This window comes from Hevea brasiliensis, chromosome 7, assembly GCF_030052815.1.
Source record: "Hevea brasiliensis isolate MT/VB/25A 57/8 chromosome 7, ASM3005281v1, whole genome shotgun sequence".
NCBI classification, from domain to species: domain Eukaryota; kingdom Viridiplantae; phylum Streptophyta; class Magnoliopsida; order Malpighiales; family Euphorbiaceae; genus Hevea; species Hevea brasiliensis.
The window spans coordinates 2435072-2454963 of NC_079499.1; positions in this window are offsets into that span (position 1 = coordinate 2435072).

The following is a 19892-nucleotide window of genomic DNA, read 5'->3' on the forward strand; positions in this document are numbered from 1 at the left end:
CTGGCTTGGCACTTGTCGTTCCAGCCAAATTTCACATTCTTGTGCAACAACTTAGTCATTGGAGCAGCTATAAGAGAGAACCCCTTCACAAATCTTCTGTAATACCCAGCTAGCCCCAAGAAACTTCTGACCTCAGTTGTATTTCTAGGAGGCTTCCATTCCATCACTGCTTCTATCTTTTTGGGATCTACTCTAATCCCCTCAGCTGATACTATGTGTCCAAGAAAAGAGATTTCACTCATCCAGAAGTCACACTTGGACAGCTTAGCATACAACTTCTTTTCTCGCAGGGTTTGCAGAACAATCCTCAAATGTTCATCATGTTCTTCCCTGGTCTTGGAATACACCAGAATATCATCTATAAAGACCACTACAAACCGATCTAAGTATGGATGGAAGATACGGTTCATAAGGTCCATAAATGCTGCTGGTGCATTTGTCAAACCAAACGGCATCACTAAAAATTCATAGTGTCCATACCGAGTTCTGAATGCAGTTTTTGACACATCTGCATCCTTTACCCTCAACTGATGATACCCTGATCTGAGATCAATTTTTGAAAATACACCGGCTCCTTTCAACTGATCAAACAGATCGTCAATTCTGGGCAACGGATAATTATTCTTCACAGTTACTTTGTTCAACTGCCGGTAATCAATACACAATCTCAAAGTTCCATATTTCTTCTTCACAAACAGCACCGGAGCTCCCCATGGTGACACACTGGGGCGTATGAACCCCTTATCCAGCAACTCTTGCAACTGAGTTTTCAACTCCCTCAATTCAGTGGGTGCCATCCTATAAAGAGCAATAGAAATGGGTGTTGTACCCGGCATTACCTCAATAGCAAACTCGACTTCCCTTTCTGGTGGTAAAGCAGGCAACTCTTCAGGAAACACATATGGGAAGTCTCTCACTGTGGGTATATCACACAGGTTCGGCTTAGCTTGCCTAGTATCAACCACGTGCGCTAGGTAAGCTTCACAGCCTTTTCTCATCAATCTTCTTGCAACCGTGGCTGAGATAACATTGGACAGGAAATCTGTCCTTTCACCCACAATAGTGATCTCATTACCCTCAGAAGTTTTCAAAGAAATCCTCTTCAATTTGCAATCAACTATTGCCTGATGACGTGACAACCAGTCCATTCCCAAAATCACGTCAAACTCGTGGAAGGGCAACTCAATTAGGTCTGCCGAGAATTCATACCCTTGAATCCTCAACGGGCAACCCTTATACACTTTATTCACTACCACATCGTGGCTCAGTGGATTTGTGACCAGAATGTCTTGATCACTCTCCTCTACTGGAACTCCCCTCTCTATGGGTAGTTTGATGCAAATGTAGGAATGAGTGGATCCTGGATCCACCAATGCATGTATAGAAGTGTTGTAGAGGGAAAACATACCCCTGATGACATCTGGGGCATCTTGCTCCTCCTGAGCTCTAATGGCATAGGCCCTGGCTGGTATTCTAGTGTCAGGCCTCTCAGCTGACTCAGATGCAGGCCTCAGTGATGGACCAGCTGCCTCAGGTTTACCGGGCTTCCTACCCCTTTGTGGTGCAGGAGCAGGTCTGTCAGATTGTGTTAGAGCAACTATAGTAGTCCTCTTCGGACAATTCTTAATCTGGTATTCTGTCGATCCACACCGTAAGCATGCACCAATCACTCGCCAACATTCCCCCTTATGCCACTTCTGACAATGCTGACAAGCAGAAGATGCAGGGGCTGGTCCCCTAAACACCATCCCCGAGAGCGCCCATTGATGGTGTGGACGCTCTCCTAGGTGTGAAGCGTGGTCCAGGCCCTGAGACGACCACGACCTGTGGTGGTCCTGAACTCGAGCAGAGGACCCTTACTCTTCTTCGGGAGCGAGAAAATGTCTGACCCGGACCCCTCTTCTGCTGTCTTTCCCTTCTATTTTGTTCATTGATTCTGACCCTTTCCACTTTTGATGCTGCATCTACCAGTTTAGAAAAATCCGTAATCTCCAGTGCTGTGATCATGACTTTGATGTTGTCATTGAGCCCTTCTTCAAACCGTCTGCACCTCTCTGCCTCTGTAGGGACTATCTCCCTCCCATATCTGCTCAGTCTGACAAACTCACACTTATACTCAGCCACTGACAACTGTCTCTGTCTCAGACTGATAAATTCCCTTCTTCGCTCTTCTAAATACACTTTGCTAATATATTTCTTCCTGAACTCTGTAAGAAAGAATTCCCAAGTGATCCGTTCAGGTTGCACCTCACCGTTCTTGTGTCCACCACCGATATGCATCATCCTCGCGAGGACACAACACCCACCAGGTTCTGCTCGGGGGTGCAATTTAGCTGTTTCAGCACTCTGATGGTTCTATCCAACCAATTTTCTGCAGCCATGGGATCATCCTCCCTCTTCCCAAAGAAGTCTACAGCCCCATGCTTCCTCAATTTCTCCAAATGAGATTTCTGTGGTGCTGGTGGTGGTTGTGGCTGTGGTTGTGGTGGTGGAATTGCCCCCATCATTTGCCGGTAGAATTCAGTCATTTGCTGAAATAACGCAAACTGAGGTTGGGCAGGTGCCTCAGCTGCTGGTGGAGCAGATTCTACCCTGCCCCCAGATTCAGCCCTTGGTGGAGCACGACTCTCATCCTCTTCCTCAACTGCTCTTTGCGAAGCAGGATCCATATCCTATTCAAAATAAGAAAACAAAGTGTCACCTCAACACTTACAAATGCAATGCAATGGTATGTACTCTATCTAGGCCCAGAAACGCCTAAACCGATGCTCTGATACCACTAAATGTGACACCCCTTACCCGTCTACAATGTAGCCGAGCAAGTTATGCCACTCAGTGTGCCGGAGCACCAATTTATGTTTCTATTACAATTTATCCCTTTATAATTCATTTATTTTCAATTTTGATAAATCTGAATTTATCTGCAAATTTTATAGAAAATCCGAGTGCTTCAGAATTGAAAAAACAGTTCTTCTGAACCTGTTTAAAAACACTTCCAAAATAATTTCCAAATCCAAACTCCATTATATATATTCAAGTCAATCTCAAAATCTCAATCTCAATCACGATATTATTTTCAAAACTTTTCTGTTCACTTCATCACTTGAAGCATATTCACAAATAATTCTCAACATTTCATTTATCAACATACATAATGCAGAAAATCTCAATAATATGAAATTTCATATATTTACATTAATACATAATTACAGGAGTTTATAATTACAATCCAAACTAATACAAAATGCAAAATACAAAAGGGCCACCTATAGTCCTAATGTCCTACCATATGCGTGTGAGGTGACTCGACTCCCGACTGCAGACTCACCCCGTCTGATGTCTGCTGGGCTCCCCAGCTAGGTCTCCAGTACCTGCGCGTGGCAAAAGCGATGCGCTAAGCAATTCTGCTTAGTGATGACAATATAAAATAAAATAAAATAGAATAAAATAATAATGCAGAGTGTATGATTTCATTTTTGGGTAGACTTAATTTCTGGTATTGTTTGTAGTATTATTCACTTAAAATTTTATACGGTTTATTATCATTGCCCGAGTAACCCATACTAGTTGGATCGATCGATAAACGGTAAACCTTTGGGTACTAAGTACCTCGGACCATCACACCATCGGTCACATTGTGTCTCCCTGTGTGCAACAGAACAGCTAATAAGCTGTAATAATTATCAGGGTCAAAACCCAAGCATATCAACTCAAATAACATAGCCAAAGGCTATTATTTCCTGAGAATGGCATGGGAAAGCCATGAAACACGAGAATGGCATGAAGCCATATGCGATCGCTAACGAACCCTATTGGCATGCCAAGCTATCCAAACCAATCTTGTTAGGTATACTAGGGCATTTTACACTTTTAAGTTTTACAATTTTTGAATTTCAAGTTTTGGTGTTACTATTCACTTCATTAGTCAACCAAAATGTTGACTTTTGCATAGACAATAGGTACATTAGTTTTAATACTCCAAACATACCACATTTTGCATTCAAATTTTGTTGGTATTGGTTGCCAATACCATTTCTAAGCTTAATGTTAAGTAAGCAGAATTTTCAGTTTTCATGTCTCATCTTTACTGTTTCATTAGTCATTTTTGCAGCGGGAATTTGGTAAAATGATCAACATGAAAGTTGTTCCTTATTTTGTCTAGTTAAATTTATTTTTTTGAATTACTCCATTTGGAGTTTTGTAACTCAAGTTATGGTCCAAAAACCACAACTGGCCGGATTGGAATTTTTCTGGACTGACCATATCTACAGTGCAGTGAACAGTGATTGCAACTCCCTTGTTGGATAGGTTCTGGTCATAATTTGGGGTAGGTTTCTTCATAAAAGTTGTTGGTCTATATCTCAGCTTATTGCTGGTTACTAAGTACCTCGGACCATCACACCATCGGTCACATTGTGTCTCCCGGTGTGCAACAGAACAGCTAATAAGCTGTAATAATTATCAGGGTCAAAACCCAAGCATATCAACTCAAATAACATAGCCAAAGGCTATTATTTCACAGAATGGCATGGGAAAGCCATGAAACACAGAATGGCATGAAGCCATATGCAGTACTGCTAACAGAACCCTATTGGCATGCCAAGCTATCCAAACCAATCTTGTTAGGTATACTAGGGCATTTTACACTTTTAAGTTTTACAATTTTTGAATTTCAAGTTTTGGTGTTACTATTCACTTCATTAGTCAACCAAAATGTTGACTTTTGCATAGACAATAGGTACATTAGTTTTAATACTCCAAACATACCACATTTTGCATTCAAATTTTGTTGGTATTGGTTGCCAATACCATTTCTAAGCTTAATGTTAAGTAAGCAGAATTTTCAGTTTTCATGTCTCATTTTTACTGTTTCATTAGTCATTTTTGCAGCGGGAATTTGGTAAAATGATCAACATGAAAGTTGTTCCTTATTTTGTCTAGTTGAATTTCTTTTTTTGAATTACTCCATTTGGAGTTTTGTAACTCAAGTTATGGTCCAAAAACCACAACTGGCCGGATTGGAATTTTTCTGGACTGACCATATCTACAGTGCAGTGAATAGTGATTGCAACTCCCTTGTTGGATAGGTTCTGGTCATAATTTGGGGTAGGTTTCTTCATAAAAGTTGTTGGTCTATATCTCAGCTTATTGCTGGTAAAATTTCAGGTCAATTGGACCTTTCTACATTGAGTTATGGCCAAATGAACAATCACTGTTCATTTGGTCATTCTGCAGAAATAGCCTGCAGGTCACTCGGATTTGAGCAAGCTTTTGGTCCACTTGGTTTAGTTTTATGGGCATGGTTTCTTCACCAAAGTTGTGCCATTATGTGTCTAGTTTCATGTCCAATTGGCCTTGCACCAATTGAACCTCTATAATTTAAGTTATGGCTGCCCAAACCTGCTGGACTCATGTCTAATTCTGCAGGTCACCAAGGGCAGCCACTCCCATCTCAATTCCCACTACATAAACCACTTCATTTCTAAGTTACACACAGCCAAATGGTCAGTATTCGACCATTAAAACATACTTTCACCATTAAAAAATTAAGGTATCCAATTTATGCCCAAACCCTAACCCTAATATCACAAGTTATGCATTTACATACCTTCCATTGTCCTAAGCATTGTATTGATGTTAAAGGCAGCCAAACTGCACTTTAACTCTAAGAAATCTTCAAAACTCTACTAGGTTTAAGGCTGCCCAAAACTTTGGGATGGGTATACACAAGATATTTAACAAATTTCCTTGCAATTTTGCACTCAAATATACTTTTTCAACATAAATTTGAAAAGAGACATAAATTTAAGTCACTAACCTCTTTAGATCTAAGTTTGGGTCTTGCAAAACTTCAATTTTCCTTCAAAAATTTGCTGCCCAAAGCTTCCTCAAGGTGTGGGGTGAATTTTTTGTGAAGACAACTAGGGTTTTTTATGGTGAGAAAGGGTGTGGATTCAAGCTTTCAAAAGCTTGCTCATGGTGGCTATGGTGGGAGAGTTTTACGTTAAGGAGAAGAAGAGAAGAAGTCTGATTTTTTTTTTTTGTTCCTTTTCCAGCCCATTTGTCTCTTTTATATATGTTTATGCCATGTGTCAAGATTGGGTTGGTTGGGAGAATTTTAAATGACATCATGGTGATGTCATAAATCCATTTTCTATCATTTCTCTCTATTTTATGTCTATTTAATTGCAATTAAATTTTTGACAATATTTATTTATATTTTATATTATATAAATTATTTATTTAACTGGACAAGTTGGCCAAAAATCATCTCTGAAGATGAAATGACCAAAATGCCCTCCGTTTGGCTTAACGGGCCAAAATTGTCTTTACCGATTGAAAAATTTTTCTAAGTATTTTCTTGGCATTCTAATGCCATAAGAACCTCAATGAACCTTCTCTGGGGTCCTAAGAATTATTTTATAATTTTTCCTAATTTTTTATTTATTTATTTTTTTATTTATTTTTTTTTGAGTTAATTTTGGTTCCTCACTTTAGTTTAAATATTTTTCCGAATTCTAGCTGTCCGGATCGACACTGGTAACCGGAACAGTAGACTGTATGGACTAGCTAAAATGAGGATGTTACAAGTCACAATCATACAAGTCCCCAGAGGAGAGAATTATGATGTCAATGCCCTAGGCAAAATGGCAACAACAGGGGAGCAGCACTTATCTCAGCCAATCCACCTTAAGGTAATAAGCCAATCAACAATCAAATAGGAAGAGATCCTCCCAGTCAACATTGGTTCAGCGTGGATGTCCCCGATCTTTAATTATCTCAATTATGGGACATTGCCCGATGAACCTTTGGAGGCAAAGAAGACTGTTCAAAAGTCATCAGGTTACAGTGTTCTCAACAGTAAACTCTACAGGAAGTCTTTCACTCAGCCATGGCTAAAATGCATCTCACCCAAAGAAGGAGCAATAGTCTTGATCGATATTCATGAGAGGCTATGCAAAAGCCATGAAGGAGATCAGACAATCACCAAAAAAGTGTTCAGACAAGGGTACTTTGGGCTTACAGTGGTAAACGACGCCAAGAATCTAGTTCAGTAATGTAAAAAATGCCAGGAGCATGGTTTCATCCCCCAAACCCTAGCAAAAAAAATGACAACGATCAGAAGCCCTTGGCCATTCTACCAGAGGGGAATAGATGTACTCAGACCATTCCTAAAAGCTGTCAGATCTAGATAGTATGTCATCACTGCTATAGACCACTTCACCAAATGGCCTGAAGCAGAAGCAACACAACTCATCACCACCAATAAGGCCATATCTTTTATCAACAAAAACATCTTTTGCCATAGCAGTAACCCTAGAGTCATCATCACAGACAACGGAACTCAATTCAAAGGACACAAATTCAGAGGATTTTATGCAGAATGGAGAATCGACCTCAGATTCACTTTAACATATCATCCACAATCCAACGACATGACAGAAGTCACCAATCAAACTATCCTAAATGGACTAAAAAGAAGACTAAACAAAGCAAAAGGACAATGGCCAGAAAAGCTCCTATTTATACTATGGGCGTTCCTAACTGCTTCTAGATCAGTAACTGGTGTAACTCCTTTTTCCTTGACATACAGATCAAAGGCAGTAATCCCCGCATAGATCAGCATCTTAAGCTCCCGAATAGAGAATCCAGAAGTAGTAATGAACAATGAAGACCTCAGATTCAATCTTGATCTAGTATAGACAGTAAGAGACTAAGCTTTCATTAAGATGGCAGAATATCATTAGAGAATGACTAGCATGTACAACCAGAAGGTAAAACACAGATCCTTTATTGTTGGTGATCTATTTATGAAAAGACTGGATATTTTAAGAGGCACAGTAGGAGCAGGGAAGCTAGGCAGCAACTGGGAAGGACCATATGTAATCTCGAAACTTATCCTCATTCGAGGCACAAAGACCTCATTCGAGGTGCAAAAGGCCTCATCTAAGGTATAAAGACCTCATTCGGGCATAGATCTCATCAAAGGCACAAAGACCTCATCCAAGGCACAGACCTCATCCGAAGCACAAAAACCTCATTCAAGGCATAAAAGACATCATACGAAGCCCAAACCTTATCTGAGGCACAAGATCCTATTGAAGGTGCATCTCTCTAAGTCTCACTCATTAATTTCAAACTTTCAACAAAAAAATTCATTTACCCTATTTAGCTTTGGGCTCTTAAAAGATTTTTTCGACCAAGTACAAAAAGGGACAATGTTTCAAGATAAAAAATAGCAAGGTCAGTACAAACACTCAATTAACGAAGAAAGAGTGGGATAAAACATATTTCATTAATAAAAAAAAGGAGAGTACAGTCATTTAACAGGTGGATCCCCACCCTCCTGTACATTATCATTTACACTCACAATGCCCCTATCTTCCTCATCCTCACTCTTATCCTCAGCTTTAGCATTAGGGGAGAGCTTTTTAAGCCAAGCAAAGTCTTCGTTCGGATAGCGCTTTAGTAGCTCGATAAGAAGGTCACTGTGAGCCTGCACATGTGTGCTAGCCTCCTTCTCAATTATCTCATTATCTTTAGCTTTGAGTTCCTTTGAGAATTTAGACAAATTAGCAGCTCGGCTTGCCCTAGCATCCTCTAACTCCTTCTATAACTGAACTACATGCTCCTCAAAAACTCAAACTTACTCTTCCAAGTCATTCACCTTGGCAGCTATTATGGTCAAGCTATTATTATAGGATATGGCCTCACTGACCCCCTTAGACATCTCGCACCTAAGGTAGTTCACCTTCTCCTTCACCATGTGCTGAGTGGCAACACCTCCAGGCTCAAGCTCATATATTGATGCAGAAGATCGTCAATACTCTTTGGTCCCATTCTAGCTCAGTCTTCAGGAGGGCATAAGGTCACGACAGTAACCCTAGCCAAATCTATGTTGCCCTTCACAGAATGATTTCTCTTAAGAGACTGAGAGAGCACTTGAGCTCCCTTGGAGATCGGTTGCCCAGATGAACCACCCCCTAAAGTTGTAGGGACTGGCGATTGGCTCAAAGGCTGATTTTGAATTGGAGGGGACCTGAGATTGGTAGGTTCATTCTGAGCACGAGTTGGCAAACTCGTTTCTTCAGCTTGGGCCTTTTTCTGCTGTTGATGTTCATTTGCCTTAGCCGCAGCGGCCTCTTTTTTCTCAAGTACTTGTTTGGCAAGCTCCCCCTTTCTCTTCTTAGCAGCTCTCTCAACTTCGGTCCCAACCATATCTGCACACAAAAGTAGTTAGTGAGTTCATAATGAGTCAAAAGAACAAGAACTTGGATTTTTACCCTTTCCAGGCCCAAGATCGAAAAGTTGCAGTGGAACGCTCTCCCTAGCCACTACATTGGCCAACCACCTATTCAGCTCGACACCCACAATATCAGCATTCAAGTACTAATAAGTGTTCGCCTGACTCTTTAACTTCATAACAACCGCTTCTTCATCCTGGTTCAGGATGATATCTCTTCGAGGTCTCTCGACCAAGTAGTTTTAGCTTCTCGAAACACTCTCAAAGCCATATGGATCCTTGATCCAGAGTACAAAGAACCTGTCTTTCCAATTTTTCAAAGAACCTGTCTTTCCAATTTTTTAAAGAAGGGAGTTCAGTGAAGAGCCCACAGTTCGAATTCACTTAAAAGAACCAATACTCTTCATTTTTTTGCCTCCCAAGGCGATGTAGATCAGCAAAAGTCTTCACAGTCCGAGTTAAATTTTTAGCTTAGTACAGACCTCGAAAAGCTACCAAAGTTTGCCACGAGCTTGGGTGAAGCTGAGCCACACAAATACGGTGATAGTTCAGCACATCTTTGTAAAACTGCTCCGAGGGAAATCGCAGACTAGCCTTTAACTGTTCTTCATACACCACAATCTGATCTCCCTCTTTAAAACTGTGATCAACGCAAAAGTCCCCATGATACTTTATCAGCTCAAACATATCCCTTGAGAGATTGAGCTCTTCGCTTATTTGGGTCAGATCAGAAGATAGCAGAACTGATGGAACCTCATCATCGGAAGCGACTCTTTCCTCAGCTTCTAAGCCTTTTTCTTGCTTGGACCAGCAGTTTTATTCGGGTTCGGCTCGGCCTACACTCCACCTATATCATCCCGCCCACTAGTCCCCACATATTTATCTAAACTCCATGAAAATTAAATGTATGGAGTACTTGCCATCCTTTAACTATCGGTGTCACTCATCTTCGAAAAAGAAAAAAAAAAAAAAAGAAGAAGCAATAGAAAAAATAAAGGTAGGAAAAAGAGAGCACTACCTTTTGCTACAAAAAAATCACTTCGTCGGAATGACATGTAGAGACGCTAAATCACCTGCAGGAGAAAATTCGAAGAAAATTCAGAGAAGTAGATAAAGCAAAATAAAGGATACACCTATATATATAGCTGGAGCATTAATGATTAAAAAATTCAAAACAATGCCAAATCGTCGCCTCGAATGCCTAAAATAGTCATTTCTCTTTATAGCTTTCGAGAGAAGCCATTAATGCTCATCGAGTTTCGAAAAGACATTATCTTCCGAACCTAAAGATTTAGACTTGGCGAGGGGACTAGTGATATAAAAGGCTAATAAACTGACCCAGCTAGAGCTCGCTCATCCTAACCTAGAATCGGACAGCTTGCCCATCCAAGCTCGGAGCTAGGCAAAGTTCTCCCATCAGAACTTGGTACCTGATAGAGTTCATCCATTCGATCTCAAAGACTAATATTGAGCTATGAGGAAAACACAAAGAGCATTCTAACCCATTTCGAAGAGATCAGACAAGATCGGAGAGATCAATACTCTCTTCAAACTCGGACCAAATGGAGAATAGGGAATCCATAAAGTTCTAGCCAATATTTCATCTTAATTACTATAAAAACAAAGTAAAGTTTCAGAAATAGATATGTAAATAATGTTCTCACTTCTATTATAGTAAATACTTAATTCATAATCTTATTACTAACTTGAGCATCAAAATAGTTATCCACTATTATCGATCTTTATCTGTTTTTTAATTTTTAGGAGACTCTCAATCTAACTAAATTCAGTATCTAAAAAATTCGCGGCAACATCGTGTTGTAATTCAAAATCTTGCGAGTTTTCAGTAAAAATTTTGATATTGAGATTGATTAGAACAGGCTTGCAGAAATGAACGCTAAAATCATTTGCGTTGATAAGAATAACAATGATTAAAAAAAAAGAATCTTGAACAAGGACAGACTCTACAGTGCAGTTGGGTCTTTTTTTAATGAAAATACAGATAAGTATTGTACTAATCAATCATGAAAATCTGGAATAAATAAAACCCATTAATCATCCGCCACCCATTTTCAAGAGCTTTGATTCCAAGAAACAAGCTTTGTCTCATTTTCATCGAGTTCATGTATCTTGTGAAGCAATTTTTAATTTTACTATTATATTTTTTTCTAAACGATTTAATTTTGTTGAAAAAAATTCATATTTATTATTATTATTATTATTATTATTATTATTTTTATTTAGAGGAATTGAGGTTTGGTAAGTAACGTAAGGAAAGAGGTATTGTTAGGTAAGCAAAACGGTGACGGGTGCAAGAAGGTTTTCAAATATGATTCAATTTGAGAATCGATAAAAAGAATTAAAAATTTAAAGTTGAATTGAAATTGAAATTAAATTGATATAAATAATTTTTTATATATTAATGTTAAAAATATTATTTTTAATTTAATATAATAAATTAATATTCTATTATTCAATAAATATATTAGATTTATATTATGTAATTAATAAATTTTTATAAACTAATATTAATATGTTTATATTAAATTAGATAAAATTAAAATTTTTTATATTAGCATTAATAAATATAATATTTTAAAATTAATTTTAGTATATTAATTCATATATTAAAAATATGTCCTTTTAATATTTAATTAATTAATTTAATTTAATTTTAAACTTTATTTGACAATAGTTAATAATTATTCACCAAAATTAATTATTTAAAAGCACTGATAATAAATTTGCATTATCTAAAATAAGATTTTAGAGTTTTTTTTTTTAAATGATAATCATTGCATCCTAGACATAAAAACACATATAATATAATTATTTTATATTTTTTATCTGAAAATTTCTTATATATAAATTAATTTATAAACTCAATTAATCAAAAATTAAAATTTTATATATAATATTAAAAAATAGTAATTCTTCAAAGTATAAAAAGTCTATTTTTTCTTTATTTTAGAAAAAATAAGATTTTTATATCTAAATAAATGGTGTATATATATTAAATACATTTAATAATTTCTTAGGTCATATCATATTTTTAGATAAAAATTATCATAATTTTAAATTATATATCAATTTTTTATTAAATAAATATATAGCCTGTAAAATTTTTGTATAAAAGTTAATAAAAAATTAAAATTCGTTTCACCAATAAAACTATGATCCAATCCATCGAATCACTAATTATCTAATTGAGGGATAGAATTTTGACTGAATTTCAAAAATATTAATTTATAAAAATAATTTAAACTAATCATAAGATTATTTTGTATTTATTCAACCGGTGGAGCAATCGGAGACTAAAAACAGTGGGTGGAATACAGGTGTGAACATGTTCACCTTCTAGATTCTTTTTTTTTTTTTTTATTTGGTTGCGGTTATCATCTGGTGGAGGTTATAACTATAGGAAGAGAGGCAGGGAGATGATAACTTGTTGCAGAAAATGAATGAGAAAGTGACGTGTCCACATACCAACGCCATTTGTGGGCTCTGCAATTGGGGGAGGGAGGAGCTCCTCTCCATTAATTTGGTCATGCTTTCACATTACTTTTTTTTTTTTAATTATATTATTATTTATTTTGATATTTCTTCAAATTTTTTTATTTAATATTTTAAATTTTAAATTATGCGCAGTTAGTTGACGTGCTGACTAGAGTTTAGGGGAACAATTTATGCTAATTTTTAAAATTTTTTTTTAATAAAATTATTATTTAAAGGAAAGTTATTTTAGAATTAAAAATTAAATCAAAGACTATATATCGGAATTTTTATGGGTTGTTGTTTAATTCCTTGTTGAAGATTAATAAAACGATGATGCACATAAGAAAAATTAAAAAGGAATTTTTTGACTTATTTTTTAATTTGTGCTGATTTTCCATTTTTTCAATTATTATTAAAGCTCGATTTCTTTTATACATCCTTTTCACAACTAATTAATAAGTTTCAATTTATTTTTTTTTCAAATAAATATATTCTTTAAAATATCCTCAACCTTCATAACTACATTTCTTATCTGTTAGTCAAAACCTTTCACGCTTCATTTGCCAGTAATTAGAGATAGTCCCTGTTTAGTTTGAATCGATATTTCAAATTATATTATTTTTATTTTAAAGTTTTAATTTCATTTAATTTAAAAATATAAAAATTAATTTGATTCAATTTTTAAAAAGAAAATTATTTAAATATCAAATAAAATTAATTTTTTTAAATAATTTATTTAAAAATTTTCAATGAAAAAATATTTCCTAATAGAATTTATATTTAAATGTTATCCATAAATTTTGTGGCAACGTAGACTCTTGTTTATCCCTTTTATCCTTAAACTTTTTTTAAAAATTCAAAACTCAGTTAACGATGAGAGAAGTGAACATAATATACGTGTGAAAGCTAATCTATAATATTATTATATTATAATATATTTTTTTTTTAAAAAGAAAAAGTAACGTCATTTCAAAGGAAGCTCATCTGCAGGGTTTGTTCATTATCGTGAAGGAAAAATAAATGGATACGAATCGCATTAGTACAATGAGCTGCTTGTAAAGACTAAATACACGTGTTAATTAAATTTGAAACACATCTAAATATATATTACTTATCTTACTTGGATTTTACACAATAATTAAAAAAAATTAAATAATTTCATTTTTATAAAAATAAATTAATAATCAATTAAATGAAAATTTATTATTTAATTTTTATATTTTAATAAAATTAATTATTTAATTTTTATATTTTAAAAAATATATTATTTAATTTATATAAAAATTTTTATTAAACTATTTAATCATTCTGTTAAATTTAAAATTAATTAATTAATTTTTATATTTTAAAAAGAAATATATTAATTAACCTGTATAATTTAATTATGTTAACTATTTATTTTCATTAATATTTTTTATGCTTAAATTATCACAAATTTTTTTATAATTTTTTTTTATATTTTTTTCCTTTCTCCCCTCCATTCTCTCTTTATTTTCATCTAACAATAAAAATTGTATAAACTTTATACACTAAAAAAATTAATCAATTTCTTTAAAATTTTAAATAATTAAGAAAAATCATTTCTAAGTGAAAAAAAATATAAAAATAATATCTAAATAATTATAAATTAAAAAAATGTGAATTAAAATTTAGTCTTCATATATTATAATTTATATTTTTATCTAAAAATATATTTTTTTAAAATATATAAGCTAACTAATTGATTTCACTAAAATAAAAGGAATAAATAGTAATATTTTTTAAAATATATAGATTAACTAATTAATTTCTTTAAAATAAAGAGATTAAATAATAGTGTAAATAATATAATTAATAAAAAATTTGATAGAGAGAATAGTTTTATAAAAATTTTTATAAGTACAAAATAATATAAATTTTAAATTAAATAATTAATTTTATTAAAATATAAAAATTAAATAATAATTTTTTCTTAATTAAATTATCTTAATCTTATATAAAAAAATTATATAGACATCTATTATAAATATTTAATGAGATAAAAAAAATAAAATTAAAAAAATATTTCTTAATTTTTTAAATATAATAAATAATTTGAGAAAAAAAAAATAATAGTGAAGGGAACAAATCACATCAACATTAGGTATGAAATGGATAAGAAAATGACAGCACACAAACAAAAATGCAATAATTACAACAAGGCCATACGCTTATTAATTCTTGCCTCTTGCCTGTTGGTCCACGTGTACGGGTCACCACGGATTCAATTTAATTCAAATTATTAATTTAAATTTTAAGAGATTAAAATTAAAATTTTAATTTTTTTATTTTAATTTAATATAATTCCAATTCAATTTAATTTAATTTTAATTTTAATGCTTCATAGTTATAAGAAAACCCAATTAAGCATTTTTTGGTTCAATTTCTTTTTATCAATTAAAATTATTTATTTACTTATTTTTTTTAGACTTTATGTTTTGAGTTAAATATATGAAAATAATCGTAAAATTTGTTTGTCATTTATGTTTAAATTTGATTGAGAAACATATTTCTTTGACTAATTTAATTAAATATTAATTAAATTATTTTAAAACTAAATTTTATATGATTTAATTTAAAATAATTAATAATATTTTTAAAAACTATTTTTTTTCTCTAAAAAATAAGTTTGTAACACAAGCCCATGTAGCCCTAAGAAACGGCCCAAAAGGCCCAAACACATAAGCTTAGGTGACGTGGCGGGTAATGTGTGCTAGAGAGTAGCAGATTTTACCCAACGGTCAACTGATGAAACTTGAGATTAATTTATTTATTTTTTACTTTAATGGTTAATTTAAGGCTGAGTAGTGCACAGGTGTGTTCACGTGTCAATAAAATACAAGGATAATTTGAAGTTGAGGTTTAGTGGCCTTCCAGGTTAATGAAGTCAGCGGCTTTTGTTCGTGTTACAACCGTGTCAATGCCTTTATAATTTTTATTAATTATTAAAGAAAGTATTAAATTTATTATATTAATTAATTTTAAAATTCATTTAACATTGATAGAGTTAGAGTTTTGTTTTTTTTTTTTAGAAAAGATAAATAATAGCTAAGTAATGAGAATAAGTTGCCATTAAAATTATGATAATTTTAACGAAATTTTTATTTTCATATAAATCATGCACACACTTAATTTACAATAGATGTAGGATCCTAAATGATCAACTCATGAGGCATGTCCACTAACTTGCGGACTGACAGCCACACTGTAAATAAAACTCCTTTCTTGTTCTCACTTGCAAGGTTTTTTTTTTTTTAATGTAAAAAGGACAGATAATAATTCAGTGACGGGAATAGATTGCTGTTAAATCATAGTAATTTTAACAGAGTTTTTATTTCCATATAAGCCACACACACACCTAATCTACAACAGATGTCAGATCTCGAATGATCGATCTGAGTGTTTAGAATAAAACAAATTATGATTTTATTTATTTAAATTTTGTAATAAGTTGCAAGTGAAAATGTTCAAGAAAGCAAAACTAAAATAATAAATTTTAATTAATTCATGTTCAAATGAAAATGATAACATCTGGTGAATTGAGATTTATAAATATCTATACGAGAATGCAATTTGTGGGATGGGATAGACATTTATTTGAAAGAATAATTAACAGTCATATATAGAAAATTTGGAAATAAGTGGTTAGTGATTCTCGTGATGTTCTGATATGTGAATGGAACAGTTAGTAAACTTTTGATAAGTCCAATGGAGCAAAAAGATACTCTTCTGGAGAATAGCAAACTAATGGAATGGGGAATCTCAATAAATGTAATGGCGGAACACATGATGGCTTTGACATGGCTCTTAGAGGTGTAGGCTCGAGTGGATTTGGTGAAGTAATTAGGACTCTTTGTGACATTGTAATACTTGAATTAAGAAAAAAAAGGCTTCCATTTGAAGGGGAGTAGGCCCAATAAGCCCAATAAAGAAGAAATTCACACTTAAGAGGGAGATTATTAGGAATATGCAAGAAGAGTATTCTCCCCAAACGCTTTAGGGTCTCCGGATGTCTAACAAGTGGTATTTACTGTAAAGAATAGAATAATATAATATTTATACTGTTCTATCTGTTGCCACCGTATATCTCACTTTTTATCCCAATCGAGTTACAGTGTGAAATTTTCAAGTCGGGTTACAATTCGAATCCATTAAGACATATTAAAAAGTTAAGTCATATATATATATATTTGAAATTATTTTCAAAATTGATTTTAATTTTTAAGTTATGATTTCAGTGATACAGGTTAGTGTTATTTATTTGAATGCAGTGGTAATATTTATTATACTAAGGTAGAATTTAAGTTTGATTTTTGAAAAAGACATTATTGAGGATTTTGTAACATCCTCACTTACGTAGTCGGTACGTTTTACTGTTCCTATGACTGAGGTTGTCCGGGCAAACAGCCAGAGTACAAACAGTTAGAAATATCTGGAAATACACTTTGGTAACAGTGAACAGACATAAATTAATGAAATAAATAAAAAGAAAATATAAAAAAAATTAAGAAAAAATAAAAGAGAGGAAATGAAACTAGGTTAAACAAGGCGGCATCGTAGCGATGGGTGACCGCACCGGGAAGTTACGGCGAAGGCAATTGCCGACCCCAGGACCGTAGAGAACCCTTGAAAATAATTTTTGAGACATAATTAAAGGCCTATAGAGGTGTAATTGACATTAAAAATGTCAAAGAAAAATTAATGAATTAGTACAAAGAAAAACGAAAAATTATGAAATCGACAAATTAGGGATTAAATCAGTGTTATCGAAAAATCAGAAATACAACCCGAAAAGAGATATTTTGGTCATTTGACACCTAGAGTTGACTTTTGACTTCAATGTCCATTAAAAATAAGTGATATTAAACTTTGAAAATGTCATGAAAAATAAAAATGTGGTACATAATATAAATAGTGAAAGTATGGTGAAAAAATTACAAATTGTGAAACTTGGAAATTAATAATTCATAAACTATTAATTAATTCATAAACTAAGTTAGTACTCCACTAACCTTAAATTAAGGGACATATATAAGGCCTTTATGGACAGAATTCTTCATCTTCAACCTTGCACAAAACCAGCCGAATTTGCAACCTCCATTAAACTCCATGGCCGCACCTCACTTAAGCTACATGCACCTCCATTCAAGCCCTCTGTTCCGCTAGTTTTCTTCATTAAAGCTTGCACACTCAACTTGAGGGAGCTTTTGGGAGCAAGAAAGGAAGGATTTGGTGAGGTTTTGGGAAAGCTCTCAAGAGGTAAGTGTCCAATCTTTCCATCTTTCTTTAGTAATTTTGATGTTTAGGTTAAGGGAAGTTGATTGGTGATGAAATTTGAAAGAAATTGTTAAGTTAGTAAACTGTCCAATTTTGGCAGCCATTAGAGGTGAAATTGCTTGAGTTTTTCTTACATTAAAATGATGGGAATTAGTGTTGATGAGGTGAATTTGATATATTGGTAAATTATTTCCCATGTATGTGTATTGAACACTTGAAATCAGGAGTTTGGAAAGTGTAATAGAAAGCCTTGGCATATGGCCAATTTTGGCAGCCTTGAATTTTATGGATTAATGTTTGATTTCATGAATTCAAATGATGAATTATGGTATTGATGGATTAAGGGCAGTATATGTAAGTAATGGTTGGAATTGTATGTAGTAAAAGCAAGTGATTTCATGTGTATGTGAATGTTGAATTTAACCTTGAGAATTAGGGGTGTAATATGTGCCTTGAACACTTGTGTATTCTGCTCAAATTGACATAGTTGAGCTGTGATGAATGGTATAGAAGTGCCATGAATGTAGTATTATAGTATTGGGAGGAGGAGAATTGTCAATTGGAAGTGCCTTTTTATGTGCAGGTTGTGTTTGTTGTTGGCAGTAGTTAAATTGAGTCATAAGTGCAAAATTGTGACCCAAATTGGTATAAGGCCAATTGAAGGTAAAACTAGACATAAAATAGGTCAACTTTCATATAAAAATGTTACCAAAATTCTATCCGGAAACTGACCATAAAATTGACCAAATCCGGAATTGCAACTTTGCAAATCTAGAATTTGACCATATGAATAGTAACCATGTAATTAGCCATAACTTACTCAAAACAGGTCCAAATGACCTAAAATTTACATCGATGGAAAGCTTAGATATAGAGCTACAACTTTAGTGAAGATCACAGAACCTAGAAATGCCATTTACTAAGTCAAATTGCTTGCACAATTTGAGGTATCAAAACTATCTAAAATCATTGCAACCCAGAATTTGACCATATGAACAGTAATCACTCATTTGGCCATAACTCACTATAAACAGGTCCAAATGACCTGAAATTTATATTAATGGAAAGCTTAGATGTAGAGCTATAACTCTTATGAAGACACCAAAGCCCAAAAATGACCAAAACCAAGTCAATTTGCTTGCCTAAGTTAGGGTACCAAATCTGCCAGAATTGAGTTTGACCTAAAAATGACCTAACTTTGCATTAAAAATGCAAACTATCCAGTTTTAGTAAATTGACCATATCTTGGTCTATACAACTTAGAATGACCTGAAATTAGTGTCAAAAATTTAATAAGACATAGAGTTACAAATTTGCTTATTTGATTAGAAGCTAAAAACTAATGAAAGCAGGACATTTAGCTCGATCAATCTAAATACCAAAACTGAAAAATTGACAATACTATACAATAAAGCCTAGAAATCAATTGGCAATAAATGCCAACTTTTGAGAAATGTACAATGTACTATATTGGCATCATATTGAAATACAAATTATGACATGTTGATACTAGAATTAACTTATCCATGATGTATAAAAAGGTAAACATGTTCGTTTACCAGTGAAAGACATAATGATGTATAAACCCTAAAAAAAAAAAAGAATTAAATATGTAAGCTTGTAATATGCCCTAGTTTGGCTAGTTGACTAGTTTGGATAGGTTGGCATGCCAATAGGATTCTGACAGCTGTATTGTAAATGACATCGTGCCATATTATGTTTTATGACTTATTATGCCACACTATGATTTTAATAGTCTATGGCTATACAGATTGTGTTATTATACTCGACTTATTGCCTGATTGATTATATGGCTTTTTAGCCCCACTGTTTACACACCGGGAGATATTTTGTGACC